The sequence below is a fragment of the Odontesthes bonariensis genome, chromosome 3 (genome assembly GCF_027942865.1).
Source record: "Odontesthes bonariensis isolate fOdoBon6 chromosome 3, fOdoBon6.hap1, whole genome shotgun sequence".
Taxonomy (NCBI): Eukaryota; Metazoa; Chordata; class Actinopteri; order Atheriniformes; family Atherinopsidae; genus Odontesthes; species Odontesthes bonariensis.
The window spans coordinates 30,360,631-30,381,366 of NC_134508.1; the positions used below are offsets into that span (position 1 = coordinate 30,360,631).

General features: G+C 36.9%; 1 protein-coding gene across 2 annotated transcripts in view; it reads left to right on the plus strand.

Moving 5' to 3' along the window:
* cdh22 (cadherin 22) overlaps window positions 1-20,736 on the plus strand; it is a 173,819-nt gene that overhangs the window by 73,431 nt on the left and 79,652 nt on the right. The gene's annotated exons all lie outside the window — the stretch shown is intronic.

Genomic DNA, 20,736 nt, shown 5'->3' on the forward strand with positions numbered 1-20,736 from the left:
TCAATTAGTTGCACATCTTCTCAAAGAGAACATGTGACACATAGTATTCAATTCTTCATATATCATCATTTATCATTATAAATAGATTCTACATCTGGGAAAGCTGATTCTTTTCCATAAAAAAACGTTTTGCCTTTGCTGTCTAAGCACGCACAAAACATAAAAACACATTCAAACCAAAGGTGGGATTAGCATGACATTTTCATTCATCTTAAAATTGTCATAAAAAATAGATTTCATAAAAACATTTGATAAAAAACAAATTTCTCAATTAAGATACCAAATATCAACCACAACATAGACTGGACATCTAACTATCACTCTACTACTTGCACATCTTTATTTTTTAATGTACACTATAAGTGATTGCTGTAAATATACAGTGGATTTAAAGCTGTATCTTACTGTTTGTCCTGAATAACTTTAGAATACAGTTTGATTTACATCCCCTTAGATTTAATTGAACATGTATTACTATTAGCTAAGAAATAACATTAGATAACTGAAAGTGATTTACATTAAACACTATTTTCTGACAAACTACATTCACTCACCGACACTGTGCAGTATGTTGCTGGGTTGATGATAATTCCCCTCCTTAAACAGATTAGCATATTTAAATCCGAATTCTGTTTTCAAGGATATGTGGGATTCAGAAAAAGACAACACCTGAGTGAGTTTTATTATCTATTGATACTTTGACTTTATCATTCTAAAGTGACGATGTATAAATAATTTTAGTGGATAAAGTACATATATAGGTAATATTACAATAAACTAATTCACCAGGGAAAGTACACATTAAATTACTCATGACTTAACTAAATAGTGGAGTAAGACATGCTAGTTAGTTTGTGCTGTGTTGCTGTAATAACTGTTTTTTTTTTAGTCTTTTTCTCTTTTCAATTGTTTGCAGAGAAAAGAAGCTGATCACAGTGCCCTTTATTGATAAATAGCATCATGTTGGTAAATTCTGTAAAACAAGATAAAACTTTGACTGGCATGATCTATAATCTAATGTCTAAAATATATCATTAGTGTACAGTTGGAAGCCCCCCCGCCCCCTCATATATATATGTACATTTATAGGAGATGTATTGTGAAATAACATTTACGTACTTGTTTCTCTTATGCCGGTACTGTGCTATTATTTTCTGACTCAATTCTTTACAGAATATGTTTTTTTAAATTTGATAAAATATTTCCAATTTGTCTTAAAAAGTAAGCAAAGTCTATTTATAGGCAGGTAGATGTATATAGATTCTAACATGTTACGGAGTCCCACAGTGTGCTGATCTCAACATCATCAAGTGTAATTAGTGCTGTTTATGCAAAGGGTTAAAATTGATTTAATTTGCTTTTAAGTTTTCTACACTTTAAAGGATATCTATAAATGTGAATTATTCATGACATTTTTGTAACTTAAAACTTAAGCACAGTACTTCTTGGAAAATAGCCAGAATTAATACAAAACTAAATGGTAAATGGATTGTCTTGATAAAGAGTTTTTCTAGTCTACTTGACCACTCAAAGCCCTTTTACACTACAAGCCACATTCACCCATTCACACGCTCATACAACACTTAGTTTTTACAGTGTTACAGGCTATGCAGTGCTTTTCTATTTATCACACACATTCACACACTGATGAACATACCAGAGGCATCATTCATCTCTCATTCTGATCAGCCTTAATTGATCAAATGGACTGCATGTGTTTTCCAGTTAATGTAACATGGGTGTTTCTGTGTCAGATGTTTGTGAGCGTTGTCTGTCACACTATCACAAGACAAATTATGCTTGGGTCATTAGAAACTAATTACTTTCACAGTGTATAATTAAAAAGAACTATGTGATGTTACAGGTATATACTGCATTTTGGAAATGCCAATAAAGTTAAATAAATGGAGTGTAGATTTATATGTCAAATATGAAAAAAAAAACATGGAAAACCTGGAACTGGAACCAGCAAGAAAATGTAGTTCCATTTCACAAAAAAAGACTGCAAACATGCATGGGAGTGTTTATTTAATTGTTAATTTGTGATGCAGTTGTAGTCCACTTTTGATGCATTTGAACTTTATTGTGGTTTTCAAGGTATGAATGACTGAGAACAGTGTTAAATTTGATAAACCATTGACAACGAAGCATTCTGTGAGGAACAGTGACAGTCAGTGTGTGTGCATACGGGCATGGCTAGCTGCCTGGTTTTCTTCATACCAAAGGGATTGAAATGAAAGCTATAATAGTGTCGGTGCTGAACGTGACTGAAAGTCGCTGTTTGATTCAGTAAATTCTCCATCCTTTTATGAAAGCGGAGCTGCTGTTAAGTGGTGTGTGGAAATAAAGTGGAATGTAATGATATGACGTTCCGTTTTATTCTCCTATTACCACCAGCTATCGGGATTGATATGAATATTAGAATAAAATAGAATCTAAATTAAATGTTGAATTAAAATTAAGCCTGATTATTTATGTTGTAGACTTTTTCAACCAAATCCATTGTTGTTTCATGTAAACATACTTCACTGAACACTATAAAGCCAAAAATACTTATATCTGATCTTATATAAAATGAAAGCTAAAACCTTGAAAATGAACCTTTAATTTTTAACATTTTAATTTTATGAAACATTACATTAAGGGCTATGAGATATATGTTTACAAACCAAACAGATATAGATTTAGGACTTATCTTTCTTTGAGGCATAACCAATCTCCTTTCATTCATCAGCATGGTTGTAGCATTCTCTCTCTGTCCCTAAAAAAACCACGAAACTCCTGAAACTTGAAAACACATTTTCAATTTCCAGCAGCAATCACCACTAACAACCTTGGCCCACCAGGATATATAAGGCCATTACCATTCATGGGAACAACAAGACACAAGGCAGCACAGAGGTCCCATAAGAGCAACAGCAAATGCATGCTCTTGTCTCCTTGTGTTAAATCAAAATCACGCTCTGCTTAAAAATATTTTTTATGAGGCTTTGCTCCCGCTGTTTGTACCGTTGAAAAGTGAAGTATCTTTTCTCTAAAGTAGGATCAGATGACCAATAACGCATTATTTTGGCACAGTAGCACAGCTAACTTAAAGCACTTTGAATACTTGTTTCTGTCACTCTAATAATCTGGTCAATATTCTAACAAAAATGATTGCCACATCCAGTTGTGTAGAGTAGGTTAGAAAGGAAAACTGTTAGCGGTGCAGTAACTAAGTCCGGCAGCAGGATCATCATCAAAATAGCTCCAGCCTCGTTTCACCTCTTGTCTTTCCCTCTCGTTCTTTCCCTCTTTGCCTCTCACCCATTCTCTCTCTTGTATTCTGTCCCTCAACTGCTTCGCATTACACTTTTGGAATTAAATTAGAACACGAAAAATCTTCAGACATGCTTATTATTAGGCTGGCATTGTTGTAATGTGTCTGACCTTGACCTGTTAAGGATTAATCTAAGCAGACAGGGCTGAACAGGCTCCCAAGCTGCTTTCCATGCAGAGCACCGACTCACATTATGTTTACCAATCTGAGATAGACGGAGAGAACAAACAAGTACCAGCTTCTCACTCGGCAAGAGCAGTGCAGACTCGACTCACTGTGTCACATCAGACAGTGGGAGAGAAAATCGGTGACACAGTGTGTGTGTGTTATGTATGCAAGAGTCCTCTACTGTTTGGCTTGAATCCTCAAATCTTTAAAGAATGATCCTAAAAGAACAAAAAGTCACTATGTATATCCTGAGCCTACATGTACATAGTGATGCCAGTTAGAATGAATGCCACATTTGATTTTTTTTTGTAACTTTTGTGTCTGTGTGCAGCTGTTTAATTCATAAGAGGTTCCGTGTCAACAGTGTCTGGTTTGACAATAGGCCATGTACCCAGCATACCTCTGTTACGTAAAGGAAAGCAGTGACACAATTTACACAAACAATTATTCTTAAAATGGCAGGAAACGTTAAAAATATAAAATCCAAATAAAAATGAGAAATAATAGTATATATTTGCATGCCATTGTAGATGTCTGCAGAGGTTGCAGCTAAAGCCCCCTGGAGTAGCTGGGTGCTGTATGGACCATACATCTCGCTGCCAATTCTCTGTCACATTCTATATGGAGCGGGAGGCTCCTTCTGGCTGTAAATTGGATGCAAATTGGTTAGCTTTGGACTGGGACAGACATTTCTAAGTGACTACATCTGTATAGCCTTACTAAAGCCAACTACTGATCTGACCAATGATAAGGCAGCACTGATAACTGAAATGGTGACAACTCAGCATCAAACTGCATGAGATTATTCAGCTGGTTATTCAGTTCAGTTCAATTCAATTCAGTTGATTTCAGTTTAGAGGTGGCTTGTTTAACCACAGAAACATGAGTAACAGCTGACTTGTTTGTATCAATGGTCACTCGTTTCAGTGAGCTAGTTCCCAACCGAGATATGTGAATAAACGATCAAGACATATCAGTGGCCAGTGCTGGCTTATCATTGGCTAGGTTGGCCATGATGCAGCCTCTGTCAGCTTCTTAGTAGTCTTAATGTTGTATATTTTGGTATGCCAGAGTAAAGAATGTTCAGTGCATATCTCACAGCAGCCAATATCTGAATAAAAAGAACAAGTACCAAATAAGATTCTAGGCTTGAATTTAATGTTATTGATAAGACCAAAACAAAACTGGAATGAAATATTGAAAAATGTTTGACAGGAGGTGACTGGTAATGTATGAAAAATGCTCAGAGATTTATTGTGATCTTTGAAACATGCCGCAAAAGCATTTTTCAAACTGAAAAGCTGTGTGACGAATTGTCTATGTCTGAGGGCTTTTACAGAAGTATGTAAAGAGCATAGGTTAGTATTTGACAAATTTCGTTTGCCAATGAGTTTTTTTTTTGGTTTTTTTTGTACATTTTAAAGTTGTAATGGTCTGTCCTTATTCTTGTCTTGACCTTTCACTGCACCAAGGTTCCTGAATTGGGTTTTTATCTGGAACTCAGTGGGACGTATTTGCTAACTTTTATCGACCACGTTTGTTCATGCTATATATTTTCTTCTCTTTTTCCTCTCACATTAGGTTATAGCCTCTTCAACATTTTTATGAAAGCTTATCTCTTATTTTTCAAAGCAGAGCTTGTTAGATATTAAATATGTTATAGTCAAAAGAAAATAGTCAAAAGAAAAAATACTAAGTACTAATACTACTAATAATAGTAGTAATACAATAAGATTTGAACCCACTTTCTCTGAGCTCTTCACTCTTTCAGACGTTCTACTATCATTGTTCAGAGGGTTAGCTATTGCTGTTTCTGTTCTGGTCATCATCCAAAACCAGCTTAATTTTGCCTGCTATCATATTGCTACAGTTTGTTTTTCTTATTTGTGCTGATTTCCAAGTCTGCCTGTCTGTCATAGCCCTTTTTAACTTCAACTTCATCTTCACCAGTCATATTATCAGTGTTCTGGGCATCCATGATTGCTGCAATCTGTCACTCTCAACCAACTACCTCAGTTCTGTCAGAACCACTCTCGTCAAAACGAGACGAGAACAGAGATGAATTTCAGAAGCTTATTCTGAATGCATACAATTTATGTTTGGCGGTATGGCTCTGTTCGGAGGAAGTTCCCGACTTTTCCATGAGCTCCATGGAAGCCAAGACAGGGAACAGCAGCATCCTCAGGTGGAGTGCCTTCCATTTGCTGTAAAGGCAACAAACCCCCTAGAACAGAGCAAGCAACAATGAACAACAGTATGACATTGTTTGGCAATGAGAAGTCGGTGGAGCAGGGGAGGTGGTGGGTGCAAGCAGAGAGCAAAAAAAAGCAGTGACAGCAAACCAAGTTTAAATGAAGTGCCCCAAATGCCAGCATCCAATTGCGAGCATCAGCTGATTACCCAATGAGCGCAGCTGGCCATAAGGGTTGGGTCGGCGTCAGCCAATAGGCAAAGGGCGCGTTGACTACGTGGTCTGCCAGAACTAACGCGGTGCTCCATTTATAGTACATAAAACAAAAACAGGAATATACACATAATAACCACATTTACAAGACTAAGACTAGTAACACATTAATATAAAACTGGCATGCAGTTATACTCTAAGCTGTATATACACACAGCTAAAATATTATTCTTCATTTATGACAAACCAGCTTACACAATATACTAAGAGGCCATAATTACTGCAAAGTTTGAACTGATCTTTCAGTTGTTAGTAAAGTTATTGCTCTTATATTCCAGTTGCATTTAAATGATCCCACATGAATAATTTACCACAAATTAAAGCAATTGTGTTTAGTTGTCTGAGTTGTTTGTAAAGCTGTAGGAATATTATACATTTGTGTTCTTTATTTACAATCAAGGACACAGGGCATGTAATATTTTATGTACGGAATATAAATGCAGTATAAATCAGAGGGGCTGTGCAGCCACGAATGATATTGAAGAGAAACAGCATCGCAAGTCTGGATTGCAGAATTGTGTTACAAGTAGTATGTGATACAAATGAGACGTATGTGTCTCTTGTCGTGTGGGCAGCTGTAACAAAAACACAAAAAGAGAATTTTTTAGGTCAAGAGGTGAGAATTTTTCAAAGAGGAGGCCATAAAGTCTCCTTCTATTTGGGTCATTAGTTCTTAAAATCCTCTGCTCTCAACGGTGCTAATCGGTTTCCTAAATTTAGTAATCCTGTTGGCAGTGAGCGCAGAGATTCTCTGAGTCTGGCTTCTACAACACTTCTTAGGAGCCAGCAGAAATTTGGTCTCACTGGTTTCCCAAGTTTATCATCTGCAGTGTTGGAATTGCTTGAATCTTAGAGATTTACAAACAAAAAAAACTTTTTGATTGAAATCGATCTATAGATGAACAAGTCTGACCTTTGTACAGCAATGTTTTGGACATGGATGGAGCTAGCTTGCTTATTGATATATTTCAATAAGAACCCAGGGGAAATTATTAATATCTGAACAAATTTCCTAATGAAAATCAATGAATATGGGGCATCACCTGAAAAGAGACCAGCAACTGAACGTTAGTACAAGTGATACTCAAACACTGTTGTTAACTATACTACCAAATTATAAAAGTGGCGACAAAAAGCTACACTGGCAAACAACCAGCATGAGACATGCTTAAATATCTCTCAATATGGATAAGTTTAGTGTGAAGTGTGTGTTTGTTTATGAATAGGACAGAGGAGGTAGGTCTCATGAGAAACAAGATGGCGGCTGTAACCATGAACCTTAGAGTGGAGTACAAGTTAGCAGACACATTATGCACAGGATCTGAAATAATCTATGATTCTTTGTGCTGTATCCATGTGTGTTCACATGTATGTTCTTCAGTACATCAGATACAACAGGACAAGGATTCATATAAAGAGCAGAACTTTAAATTCCACTTTTTGTGTCTTATTCTGGTGGTAAACCAGAATTATGTTAGGTTGCCAGATTGTGAGGAGGATGTTTAATTACATTCAAGAACAGTTTACGTTAGTAGTCTTATGCTTAGGCATGTGTAGCTTACTGCTAATGCTAATTAACACATTCGAGTATGACTTGAGACGTGTTTGTAAATAAAGGACAAAACATAAAAAAAGAAACACTCACAGTAACTGATGCATTTACAAAATGTAAATTATACAAAGGGGTATAATTAGGTGGCTGGATGAAATTATAACAGTCTATCTGAGAGGACTGCTTTAACAGTGCCTTCCAACATCGTACTCAAGTGTTGTCAGTGAGTAGAGGACTCTACCTACTAGAAGGGAACAACAAGGCTTTTTGCTTATATCACAGGTGCTATACAATGAAATGTTTCCTTCTAAAACATAGGCTACTGACACACAACTGATCAGAGTCATATGCAAGTCATATGTGAGGAGAAGTCAGAATTCATAAAGTGTAACGTAATTTAATATAATATTCTGTAGGGCTTGCAATATATGTTTTGGGATTACATGGTGTGTCGATTCAATGCAATAATTCTGAGGACGTGTTTGTTTATGACTGACTGCCTTCCTGCAGATTGCAGAAACTGGTATTGGAGTTAAATGCACTCTATCTGTCAGTGTGTGATGAGATGAACTTATCAAAATGGAGTTCATAAAATCTTTACAACTGAAGTTGTGCTTTAATAGCCTGCTAATAAAACTAATTTTCAGTTGTTGTATTTTATGGGATTTAACTGGAGTCACATAGCCTGAAAGCTTGAACAATGTATGTTATCTTGTTAAATTTGCAGCAATTTGTTTTTCATGACTGTGGGTAGAATCAGACTCCAAGCATTAATTTATAGTGAGTCCTCCACACAAACACAAAATTATGCTTTATCCCATGTGGATAAACCCATTCTCACATGGTCTTATTTTCCAAACTTTCATCCTTTTTATGTAGTCAACAGTATGTGATTACCTAGGCTCCAATTAGTATAGAAGATTCTTTAGTATAGATTATTCATTTTCAGCACGCTGGCTCTTATCTGTAACACAGACAAATGGAAAATGCAAAAGCAATGGCATCATCTTTTTTAAACGTCAGCCCCTGATCCAGCATCTGGCCTCTCACTTGGCCCTGCAGCATATACTGGCCTTACAAAGACTCTTTCTTGTCTTTGTACGGTATCTTATATTTTCATTTAAGTCGTTAAGTCTTATGTTTTTACATTTTTTGTCTTTTTCTTTCTGTAACTTGATTGATTAATCCCTTCTGTCTCCCTTTCTCTCTGGTGTTTTTTTCTTTTAAACATGTTTTCTTATTTCTGTGTTCTTGTGTCTTTTTTTCTCTTGTCTTTGTGTCTGCTCTTCTTTTACTCCCCCAGCAATGTTTTGTGATTGGCAGCTGAAGCTTGACTGCAGTAGAGTTAATAGAGAATAAAGAGGAATACCTAGAGGATTTACAGCTGAGTGGAGACGCACAAATAAGATAATGACTTGGGAATAACAATTTCGCTGCACAGTTTGGGAAGGCAGTGGAGAGAGAGACGGAAAGGGAAGAAAGAGAAGAGGCAGACAAAAAATGTCTTAAAGACAGCAATGAAGGGATGTGAAAAGATAAATTATCTGATTCAAGGAGCAGTCAATTTAAGAATTTTCTAAATTGGAGAATCCCTGTGGGTTACCTGAAAAGATAAAACTTTGTATTTTTAGACAAATTGTACTCATGAACGAAAAGTTATTTTCTGTCCTGATATATGTGTTTTGTAATTGCTGATTACATCTTTTGTTTCCTAATAAGACATTTTGAATATCAATACTTTTTTTGTGTGCGAGTGTTTGGTTTGGACTGTCTCTGCATTTTTCTTGTATTTAGCTTTGTTTGACATATTTACATTCCTCATCCGAAACAAAAGATGAGTACCGATATAAAGTCGTTTTTATCCCACAATGGAAGAGGCGCCTGTTGAGGAGAGATAACCCACCAAAATTCATAATGCCCAAGCATTCCTTTAACTTTGCCAGGCAGGAATGGGTCACCCATCAAAACCATAATCTGTAGTCATTTAGTTGTCAGAGTTGTTGGTTGAGTTATAGAGGCTGGCAGTAGTTATAAAACCTTCTCAAGGGGCCTCATCGCAGACTGAAGACAAGGGCTCTTGGTGATATCATTTCCCCCCTCTTGCTTCATTGCTCTGTCCCTCCATCATCTCTTTGACATAACTCAACGCTCAACAAAGTAGCTAATGAAGCAGAAGAGGGGAGAATATTTGCCTGGTAATTAAGAAAAATGAAAGGAACTGAAGTTTGAAAGCTGACACGGATACACTCTATAATTGCCCTCTCCTTGATGTGAGTGTGGCAGAGGCAATACTTTTTCAATACACTTTACGTGTTTGTAGACCTAAGATCCCCGTCTATCTCACGGCTTCTTTTTCCGCTTCATTGACCACTGCCACTTTCTCTCTGTTTCCCTCTTTTTATTAAGTTTGCCTTTTTCTATTGAATGATTTTTATCTTAAGTAGTCACTCAGGTTGTAATGCAGTACAAACTGCATGGACTAAATATGATAAATCTCATAGCATTTCAGGTTACCCTAACCCTTCTATAAATCCTCAGAAGTACTTTACAGGTCGCTGAGTTTAAAGCTTTCACATCAAATTATCTTAAACCAGTTCTCAGAAATCTCCATTAAAGCTGATTATCTGATATCAGATTATTACAAATATACAATATAGTAAATCCAGCAGTGAATGCATATGGTTGGAGGTGTGCTCAATTGACCGTGCACTCTCAGTATGCAGTCGGAAGTCTTGAAAATCTGTTTGGAAATGGGCTATTATTATGTGGGCTTAAGATACAAATTTTCACTCTTTTTTCTGACAATGCTGGGCTCCCATTATCTATGCTTCATTTCATGCTTCACACACATAAATTCATATAAAACTGGTAAGCTTCAACCGAGTGTAAATGGTAAAAGAAGGTCTAGAGGTCATTATATCCTCCGCTTTCACTCTTCCATTTATTCTTTAGAAGTCAAACAAGGATTTCTTACCGGTTTTTATCATCAGGGTGTCTGCCACTTTTACTGACAGCAGGGTTATTAGAGCTATAATTAATAAACTATTTCTATTTAATTGACATCTAATTAAATTACATTCTGACCATAGAAAATTAATTTACATCTTAACTATAGAGCATCAAATAGAGTGGACTGGGATTAGAAATGCCCCTTTGGGTTTTAAGCATTTATGGAGCATATTGTGCCTTGCTCTGGAGAAAGATTAAATCTTAACATGTAATATGTTTTCCTAAAATTATGATTTACTTTTTAAAGCACACTAAATATATGGGCCACTATAAAAAATTGTATTTAAATTAATTGAAAAAGCCCTTTTCTGCTTATGGTCATCATAAGTGATCAGTCTAATTCACATACCACTACGGATAAAGTCATGTATGTCATTGCTTATAATTATAGTAAACATTTTCTTGGTTAAAAGAAGATTTCCAAAATTTTGTAAAATTATGTGAGTTTAGAGTGGTATTTTTGGCTATTGGAAGGAAAGGGTTGTGCAAAGACAGCTATCATCAGTGTTTGAATAATAAATGCAATTAATAGTTCCTGAGCACATTAGATTATCCAGCAGGGAATTGTTTGGCATTATAATCTCCATTCTGAAGAGGTTTTAAATGGATGAGTAATTCTCAATCGAGTGTAGAATTTGACTTTTAGTTTATCCATTTCTTAGAAATATTTTAACATCTTAATTTAACCACATATTTTACTAATTTCAAGGAATTAGATTGCAAATTGTGTTTGAGCTCCCTTTTTGTTTGCAAGTCTGTTTCTAAATAAGACAAATGTATTACCAAGGTAAACAGGTTAAAGGGATAGTTCGCCTCTTTTGACATGAAGCTGTATGACATCCCATACTAGCAATATCATTTATGAACATTTTCTTACCCCCTGCTGCGTCCTGTGAGCCGAGTTCCAGCCTCGTTTTGGCGTTGACGAAGGTAGTCCGGCTAGTTGGCTGGGGCCACAAAAATGAAGCGTTTTGCTTCTCAAAACAATATGCGTTCAAAAGAGTAATACATTTGCATCACAAAATCGTTGTGCAGGTAAAAGTCAGACGTCACAATCGCTTGGCGCTATTTTCTAAAATCAGCAGACCAGTGTTCTTTTTTTCATCCATTTTTTCGTTATATTAAATGAAATGTATAATATTTTCACTTTCTGCTAGAGTCCAAGAACCCTAAGTCTGTTGAATTTAAGGCCACACTTTTACTAACACTGCCACCATCCTGCTGGTCCACTTCTGGCCACATGCCGTGATTCTGATTTACTTCTGATGGACATTATTCTTTTTATGATGGTAATAATAACTTCAATGCCTTCCTAATGATAGTGATCATAATACTGGGTCTCCCAATAGTGTGTTGATGGTTGTGTGGCAACCTCAGCAGGAAGTGAGTGAGTTGACTTCAAAGGTGTGATTTACCTCACAGTGGAGTGTAGGGCATTGCAGCTGTCATTTTCTTGGTGAACTTCTGCTGTTTGATTTTGTACTTCAATATTTGTGCTGTGTTCTGGGTATTTTTTTTTTAACTCCATGTTGTATCTTTATTGTCTATTCAATATCGCCATTAGGATAATCTAGATATTTTAGTGCCAATTCGTATTAGACAGAAGGAAAGTTATCCACTTCTCATCTTGGTCACATCTTGATTAATATTGATCATGTCGTCAGTAAATGCGACTGCTTTGCTCATCTTCAAATTGGAACCTAACACTCATTTTCCTCCTCTTTCTTTGGAACATTTTCTACAATGTACCAGTGATTTTCATGCAAATGATTGCCTTTTCTGCAACCTGAAGAATTCAGTGAATAGGGTGTTTAAGCAATCCTAATTAGGATAGGGTAATGCCATTAATGGGAATGTCAGTCACGTATTCTGAGAGACAAAAATAAAATATGCACAGGTATTTTGACATTGCAAAAAGTGTCAAATGAGATGGTCAGACTTTTTTATAAACCAGTTCAAAATGATTGAATAGGTGTGTCAAAACTTTTAACACACACTGGACTGTCATATTTCTTCTGGGATGGGAAATAACGTAGTCAGCAATGAGATTAGATTTGTGTCAACAAAAAAAAAGAGGAAAAAACATTTCTAGGAAAAATTGGGAAGATATTAAAATGCAGCAGAAACTTTAATTGGTAAGTTGGGAATGCCTTTCAGTGTCTGCACAGACCAGCTCTTTTAAATTTAGAAAATTCAGTTCAATAGCCAACAGAAGAAGAAAAAAGAGAATCTAAACCAGACATGTTTGATTCAGGATGCTTCATCCACTTGTTGGTCTCATTGTAGCAAATGTGTCTACGAGGTATCAGTCAGCTAGTTATCTTTCTTTCTATCAAGCACTCTCTTCCCTAAAAACGTATCCAAGGAAAGAATATAACATTTTTATAAAGTCATTAATTACAATCATACGTAGATAAAGCACGAGTACCTCCAAACTGTACATAAACACTGTACAAATGCACCAAATTATTTCTTTAACAACCACATATCCTACTAAGCTGCATTCCCCATTTGCACTCTTTTACAGTTTCAGTTGGCCTATTTTAGCTCCTGTTTAAAAAAAAATCTCCAGCTAATTTCTTTTATTTTTATTTATTAAGTAATCACTTTTTATTTTATTTTATTTTTTTCTTCCATTTTTTTTTCCATCTTATATTTACATTAATAATGGGAAATCTGAAAGGTTATGTATGATATGCATGACAGGCACATAATACAAGTCAAAAGTATGGTCTTACCTATCCATTCAGAATTGATGTGTAATGGTGTTCAAACTTTTGACTGGTACTCTACGACTGATAATAATAACATTTGTAGTTTCAAATAATTTCCAGTGTGAGCAACGGCGCTCCAAACCTCCAAGGAAAGAAGCCTGCTCCATGCTGCCACATTTGTTTTGCTGCTGGGCATAAGGAGGAAATTCTCTTGTATCTGAAGCTGCGGTAATTTGTTTTATTTGACTTCTTGCCCCATAAAGTGTCAGCTTTACTTCTCCTAACCCAGGAGAAGTTTGCTGCATAAAACAAATGGGTATTGTAAAGTCCTTAGCAGTAGAGTTCAGTTTAAGGTGTGATCTATGTATTTATCCAAGGATGTTGGGAGGATAACTTGTGAGTTTTCCCCAGTGTGCTTTCTTACTTGTCCTTACTTATTTTCATGGCTCTCCTCATTTCCTTAGAGGGCTGTTAGAAATAACAAAATTTAGAACGGTTTTAAAACGTGTTTTTGCAATTTATGGTTCTTGTGTTGGTTTGTGTGTGTGTGTGTACCCCAATGCTGCAGAGAGACAAAGAGAGGCTGAGGCTCTCTGTCTGTATGTGTAACTTTGAAGAAGTGAATGTTCAGCCAACTATTGATTTTGGAAAAGGCGCTCACTGAGATGATGAGGAGGTGTGTCCTGTGAAGTGGCTATTATGTGAAATCAGTTGCCGTCGGCTGATTTCTGCGCACTCTATATTCATTACTTCCAGCTCTCCAAAATAGCCTTGGCTTCATCTCCTTAAGATGCATCGAACAGAATTCAAACCCCCAAGTTTAACATTTGTTTGTGTAGACAAACAGTCAACAAGGTCATGGTAATCCTAAGAGCTTGAATAAGGGCAACTGGACTTCTTCTTGGATCTTGAAGACTGAAGAAGCCTTTTGGATTAGAGGTGAAACATCTTCAAGATCCAAGTAAAAGTCCATTTGCCCTTTTTCAGACTCTTAGGACCCTGAGTTTAAATAACACCGCACTGCCTGATGATGTTGTGCACTGCATCCACAGCCATAAAAGTTAGATACTGTAAAAAAATATATTTTTTACCAGCTGTTTGTAGGATTTCAAAAGGAAAAGGAAGAAATGAATATAAAACCACAATTCTCTAATGAAAAAGGATAGAAAGATCATGAATTTATAATTCTGAGCAAGCATACTCACACGAAGATAAGTTCATGGTTGGTTTGAAATATACACATGACACTTATTGGTCTATTTTCTGAAAACAGCAAACTGAAGTGTAAATAAATACTTCATGGGACAAGTACATCCATCATACACAAGGAAAAAGAAGCGAAAAAGCCCACATTTTTATTTATGATTTATCCACAAATAAACCTGACAGCATTGTAAAGCATGGGTATTTAATGTAATATATAATAATAATTATAATGTTATGAATAAGACTTATTATTAAGGAGTAAACAGTCCAAAGCCGACGTGTTGATAAATTATAGCCTATTATAAAAACCGAAATGGTACAGATTGGTGTGTGTAACTCAACCAGTGCCTTTTGAGTATTTAGATTCCACTCAACAGAAAATGTATACAGAACTGTTGTCAGGCTGTGTGTGAAGAAATCCTTTTCAAGGTTACAGTTTTTTACACAAAGGATATGGACTAGGATGACTTTATGAAGTGAATGATGTGAGTAAATGAGAGAAGTTTTTTTTGATGAATTACTTTTCTCATGCTTTCTCAACACTGACCTTTGAAAACCACTAAATGAGGATTCAAACAGCCTGTGTCCTGGCTGTTGACATTTGACATGAAGTTTCCTGTAATTCTTGAGCAGCTACATAATAATTACCGCAGTTATACAACCTGTCCCCGGGCTTCGAGGCTTGACCTTTCTGCAAATAACATGTTCATCTCCCTTAATGTGAAAGCAGGGATGTCATTTCCTATTGTGCCTCCAAACACAGCATCACGGTTGTCACCTCACATCAACTTGCATGTACTTGCACAATTCTGAGGGCATACATTCTGTGGCAGATTTTTGTCACTTTTTTTTATGTATGGATTAAATCCAAAGCAACAACACAGGCAAGACAAACTCCACCACAGTCACTGCAGTCTGTTACTGTTTCTTAGGTGATGTTTTTTTTTTCTTTCTTATGGACCCTGATGACCACTCAGTCTTGGCCACCCAGGGCTGTGAAATAAAGGCATGTGGGGATGTCTTTGCACATAATAAAAAAAAAAAAAAAAAAAAACACATACAAAAACAGCCAACCATGAAAAGTTACGAGGAGTATGAAAAAACACAGAGTCAGGTTTGATCCCCTCCGACCACAATCTGGTTTAATGGGAATCGTATGGCTGAGTGCGTCACACAGCACAAAGAGCCAGTATGTATGACCACCTATTGAGTGTATTACACCGGCGAAAATGATGCACTTTGAGTAGAAAGCTAAAGTCTGGGTTGATAAAAAAAAGAGGTCAGCAGTGTGTTTCGCTTTTAGAGATGCAAGAGGAAGACTGATTAGTTTTTTCCTTTCTGTATGCTGTCAATTATATGGTCAAGAACTTGACTGCAGACTTTTAGAGATGTTTTTCTGGGGCAGTTGATTATCTTTGTTTTTTCTAGCAGACAAACATTTGTACACAGCTGAGGTGAATCGCTTAAATCGTGATTCTTGGTTATTGAGGGGGGGCTTGCACATATTTCCTCATGGATTTAAGCCAATATGTTAGCTTTTGTGACAACATATTGCTTCTTTGGATTCAGCAAGTGATAAAGACAAAAATAAAGTTCACACATCTCTGCCTGGTCCAAAATCTAGTGTCATAATTCATGGTCAAAAATTGTAGAATGACATAATAAAAATGTAAACCTAGAGGACAAGTAGCAGTGTCTTGTATGAGAGTCAGCAGAATAACATCCACCTGCTGTCCCCATTCTTATAGGCAAGGAAATAGTGTGTACCATATGTACATTGCCATGTATGTTGTAGGTGAATGATGTAATTAAGCCGATAAATGTTGTTGTGTAGAAGAACATGGTTAGACATCACACATGTTTTTTTTTAATTCATATTAGCTACATTTTCACATAAACAAAGGTGAATGATTGTGAAAAACGTAGTAATATTTCATCTCTGGAGCCTTTTTTGGGAAGCTTTGCACTGGGAATGAACATACTGTAAAGGTATATATTCTGTCACAAGATCCAGTTGCCTCTTGAAATGTAAAATCTTCTGAATACTTTCAAGTATTAAAGATTCATTGTATGTAACATGGTCATGAAAAAAGCAGCTGAGGAGTGTTCAAAATGAGGTGGAGAGCTGACAGATACTCACACAAAAGCAGACTTAGATTACATACACAAGAGGATGAAAACACATAAACAGATTACGTCTCAGCAAGAATCTTTCGTTAATAAAACCAAGACATTAGCTAAATACTTGGTAAAACCACAAACTCTGGAAAAACGTGCTTGCACTTTAGAGGTTTTGCCCATGATTTGAACTAATGAGAGCGGTGCTTGATAAATATGCATGGGACTCCTACTTATTTGCTTTTCACTCTTTAGTAGACACAACAAATATTCATTTAAGTATCAAAAAATTATCTGCTTGGCAGATCACAATAAAGTGTCTTGTTTTTCTTTTATGAATATTTTTCATTCCCGTAAATGAATTAATGGTTTGTGTAATCTACATAAACCTCTAACGGCCTCTTGCCTGAGAATACACTAATGCACAATTCCATTGCCCTGATTTACTCCTCTTGCACCATGCATCAAGCGTCATTTCATAAAGGAGCAAAGAGACCTGCCATACGTGTCCTAATAGACACTCAACTAGTTTGCATTACAGCGGTCCTTCCTACTGACTTGGTTTTGTATTTGCATTGGCTGGAAGCACCTTTGAAAGGCACGAGTGGTCTATAGTTGTCCTCAGAGGGTCCTACATGTATTCAGCCTGGAGCTAAGGGCAGAGTCCGAGCAATACTTTGACAGACACCAGCGCTCCTCTACCAACCTGGGCCCATGGGCACTGACAGCTGTCAACTACCTTAGTCATCACCTGTCTTCTACTGACACAGCCTTGCACATGTGTGTAAGCAGAAAAACACACGCAACAGAGGAGCAAACTCGGACAGGGTCTTAGTCCAGTCTACCTCATCTTTCTGTTAGTTTCATTCATATGCTACCTCTCCCACTCACTCTTTCTCTCTCCTCGTCAAGCCAAAGCTGGGGATACTGAGCGCCAGCCACCCGTGAGATGAGCGATTTAGTAATTGTGCAGCTGGCAGGCCAGGCATGGGGGCCTGTGCAGCACTAGTGGACACTGTCATATATGGGCCGAGAGACAAGTCCAGCGGTGGAGAGAAAAGAGAGAGTGAAGCAAAAAGTCGAAGACAGATAGGCAGAGGCAGATAGACAGGAACAAAATTAATGGAATGGGGCAGTTTTTGAAAAAGAAATTTAAGGTGAATTAATGGATGGAAGGTCAAAGTGAAAAAAAAGAGACTGAATGCAGGCGGTGGTGGCATGTGGATGGAAGCTTTTGAGTTTTGAAGAGTAGCAACATTTTTTGCATGGGAGAGAGGGAACAAGGGATTTCAAGAAAAAGCAAGGGAACAAGGGATGGTGGTGGAAAAGCAGCAATTAGTGTAATTAGGAGAGCAGCCTTAGCAAGGCACTGACAATATGTCACCTCTCATTATAACCCATAAACTAATCCAGCAGCCTAATTCAACCCAGCACCCATTCTCAAGACATTTCCCTTTGTCAATGCAGATTTTGGTCTCCAACGTAGTATCATTGACTTGCCAATACAACATAGGGTTTGGATTCAAAGTACAGTCCAGTCAGGGAGAAAGAGAAGCAGAGAGACCCAAACAGCAGCAAAGTCCAAGCAGCATGCTGCTGGAGTATATTATGTTTGGCAGCCAAGAAGAATGTAGTCTAAATCCTTGTTAGAGTGGGATTGATTCATTTGGAGGAAAGAAATGTGTAAGATTTTGTGCAGCGGTGATTTGAATGGAATCAATGTATGGACAAGTATGGCATTAGAATCAGATTGTTCTCTAAGTCATTTGAGCTATTTTGTAAACCTTTTCATACATATACTGTACATATTTCTATTTTTTGAATATATCAGTTTACATCATGTCCCTGTATTCTATATGAAAAATCCATCTGTCAACACCTCTTATGAACGCCAAACATTATTGTGTGCAGTACAGTGTGTGTGTGTGTGTATGTACAGTACAAAATCATGATTTTATCATTTCATACTTGCTCAAATAGCGGCATTAAAATTTTTGCTCATCTCTGAATATTTACTCAGCTTTTATTTCCGTTCCTTTCATTGGTAACCCAACTGTTCTCAAAAGCAAAGTACATTTTGTTCCATTTAATTTTTTTCTGAGGTGTCAAGCTGGCTGCAAAAAGCCCGATAAAACTTTACAGCTGCCACATAAACACTTTAAAAAAAACTGACATGTTTCTGTCATGCTTCTGGTTCTGTTTTTTTTCCCCCCACCTCCCCATGACATGACCCGGGTCTGCTGGGCCAAGTGACTGTGACAAATTGGGATTGGAAAACACAAAACAGGCTATTTAATAAGTATGGCGGAGGGGATTGGACTCTGGTGTTGGGTTCACTCTCGAATAAGCGGACTGTCTGAACTCCTTCTGGGCCCGGCTTTGATGGCAGCTTTCATCCATCTGATGGGGAGATTCTGGCAACGGAAGAAGGAGCTGTGTTCGTCTTGCTGTCTACAGTGTGTGTATGTGTGTTAAGCTGTTCATGCCCGTGTGTGAGCAGAGGGGCAGCTTTAAGTAAATGCAAAATCAGTGCACACATCAGTCTTAAGCGCAGATATACTGCAGCGAGTGAGTGGGCTCAGGGGGAGTAAATGCAGCCATGTGTTAACCTCAGGCCATTAGCTGCCAAATATAAACTCCTTCCCTTAGATAGTAATCACTTGGCAATTATTTATTTTTTTTTTTTTTGTCACCATGGCCCCTGAAATGAGGAGCTGTTGTTAAAAGAAGGATGCTGCAATATTCCCTAATGATAGGTTCAACTAGAGCTGTCACTTTTTTGGTGCGTGTGGGAGGCAAAGAGAAATGTTAATGTGCACATGTGAACAAGGCCAGCTTTCAACCAATGTGAATGTGTGCTTAAAATATAGTTATCATTATTGAAATACAACATCATTAAAGTAATGCAACCACATTATGAGAAAGTATATCTGATAGTTAAAGTTAACTGGAAAAGATGATGGAGGGTGTCAAGAAGAAATACACACAGGAACAGGAAAAAATAATGATAAACATGTGCAGGTAATGACGGGATAAAAAAAAATGTTGAAACACTGACAAGAGTGTGTAAAGTAGACATGAGGAGAAAAATTTTGGGCAGATGGCACAGAATGCAGTTACAAGAAGGAATAAACAGAAAAAGAGAGTAGATGCCAAAAGAAAAGACAACGCGACAAAGTGAAAAAAAGAGAGCAAAGTAAGCAGAAGCTTGAGAAACAGTAAGTAAGTAAACTTGTTGACAGTGACTTAAACACAGACAGAGATAATGACAGAGAAGGCATAGGTGGGCACGGAATATAGAATTAGGAGGTCAAGGAAAGTTAGGAAGGGAAACAATGGTAACAATGGAGGGATTAATAGAGACAGTGCTTGAGTGTGTGGTGTACAAGCTTAAGTACCTCAAAATCAGTTGGTCATACTTGAGTTTGCATATTTAGGCCATATGTTTGTGTCTTCATTAAGTTTGTTTTTAACGTTGCATCAACTTTTCAGGAAATAAGAATTTTCAGCACAACAGAATAACACTTTGAACGGCTCCAATACACACTAATAACTGTGAACACAAGAATTATTCATTAGAGCATGCAATTTTCCACTAATGCATGAGTTCAGTCCTATAGGGAATTTATGTTTCAAGCTTCAAAACAATACATAGTACAAAAAGTGGCTGTAGGCTATAATCCACAGTTTCTTGCACTTTTTAAAAAAAGCTAACAGAGCTGTTGGTGATCATGCTAGAATTCACACCCCTGGAACGTAAAGAACTGACTATAAAGTAAATGCCTTCTTTGCAGTATAATTGATCATATAATTCAGACAAGCAGATGTGGCTTGCTTGAAACTGAAACCTTGAGACCTTAAACCACGCATACACACATCAGTAATTTTCTTGTAAGTAGATAATTAAAACTGTGGAAGTTTTGGGCACACTCATCTTCATTTCTCAATTATATAAACTTTCTGCTCTCTGCTAATTTAAGTATTTATGGGCAAAAACTTGTGATGGAGACTCAAATAAGTGTCTGGCCAGTTCGCTGGCTTTTCGACCTAATTCTTACACATTTCATCAGGTATTCCTTCTTGTTGAACACCATAGCAGCAACAGGAAAATAACATGAACAATTGAGGGGATTCCATTGATTTATTTATTTTTTTTCAAATAAGTACTATTTTTATTAGATTACAT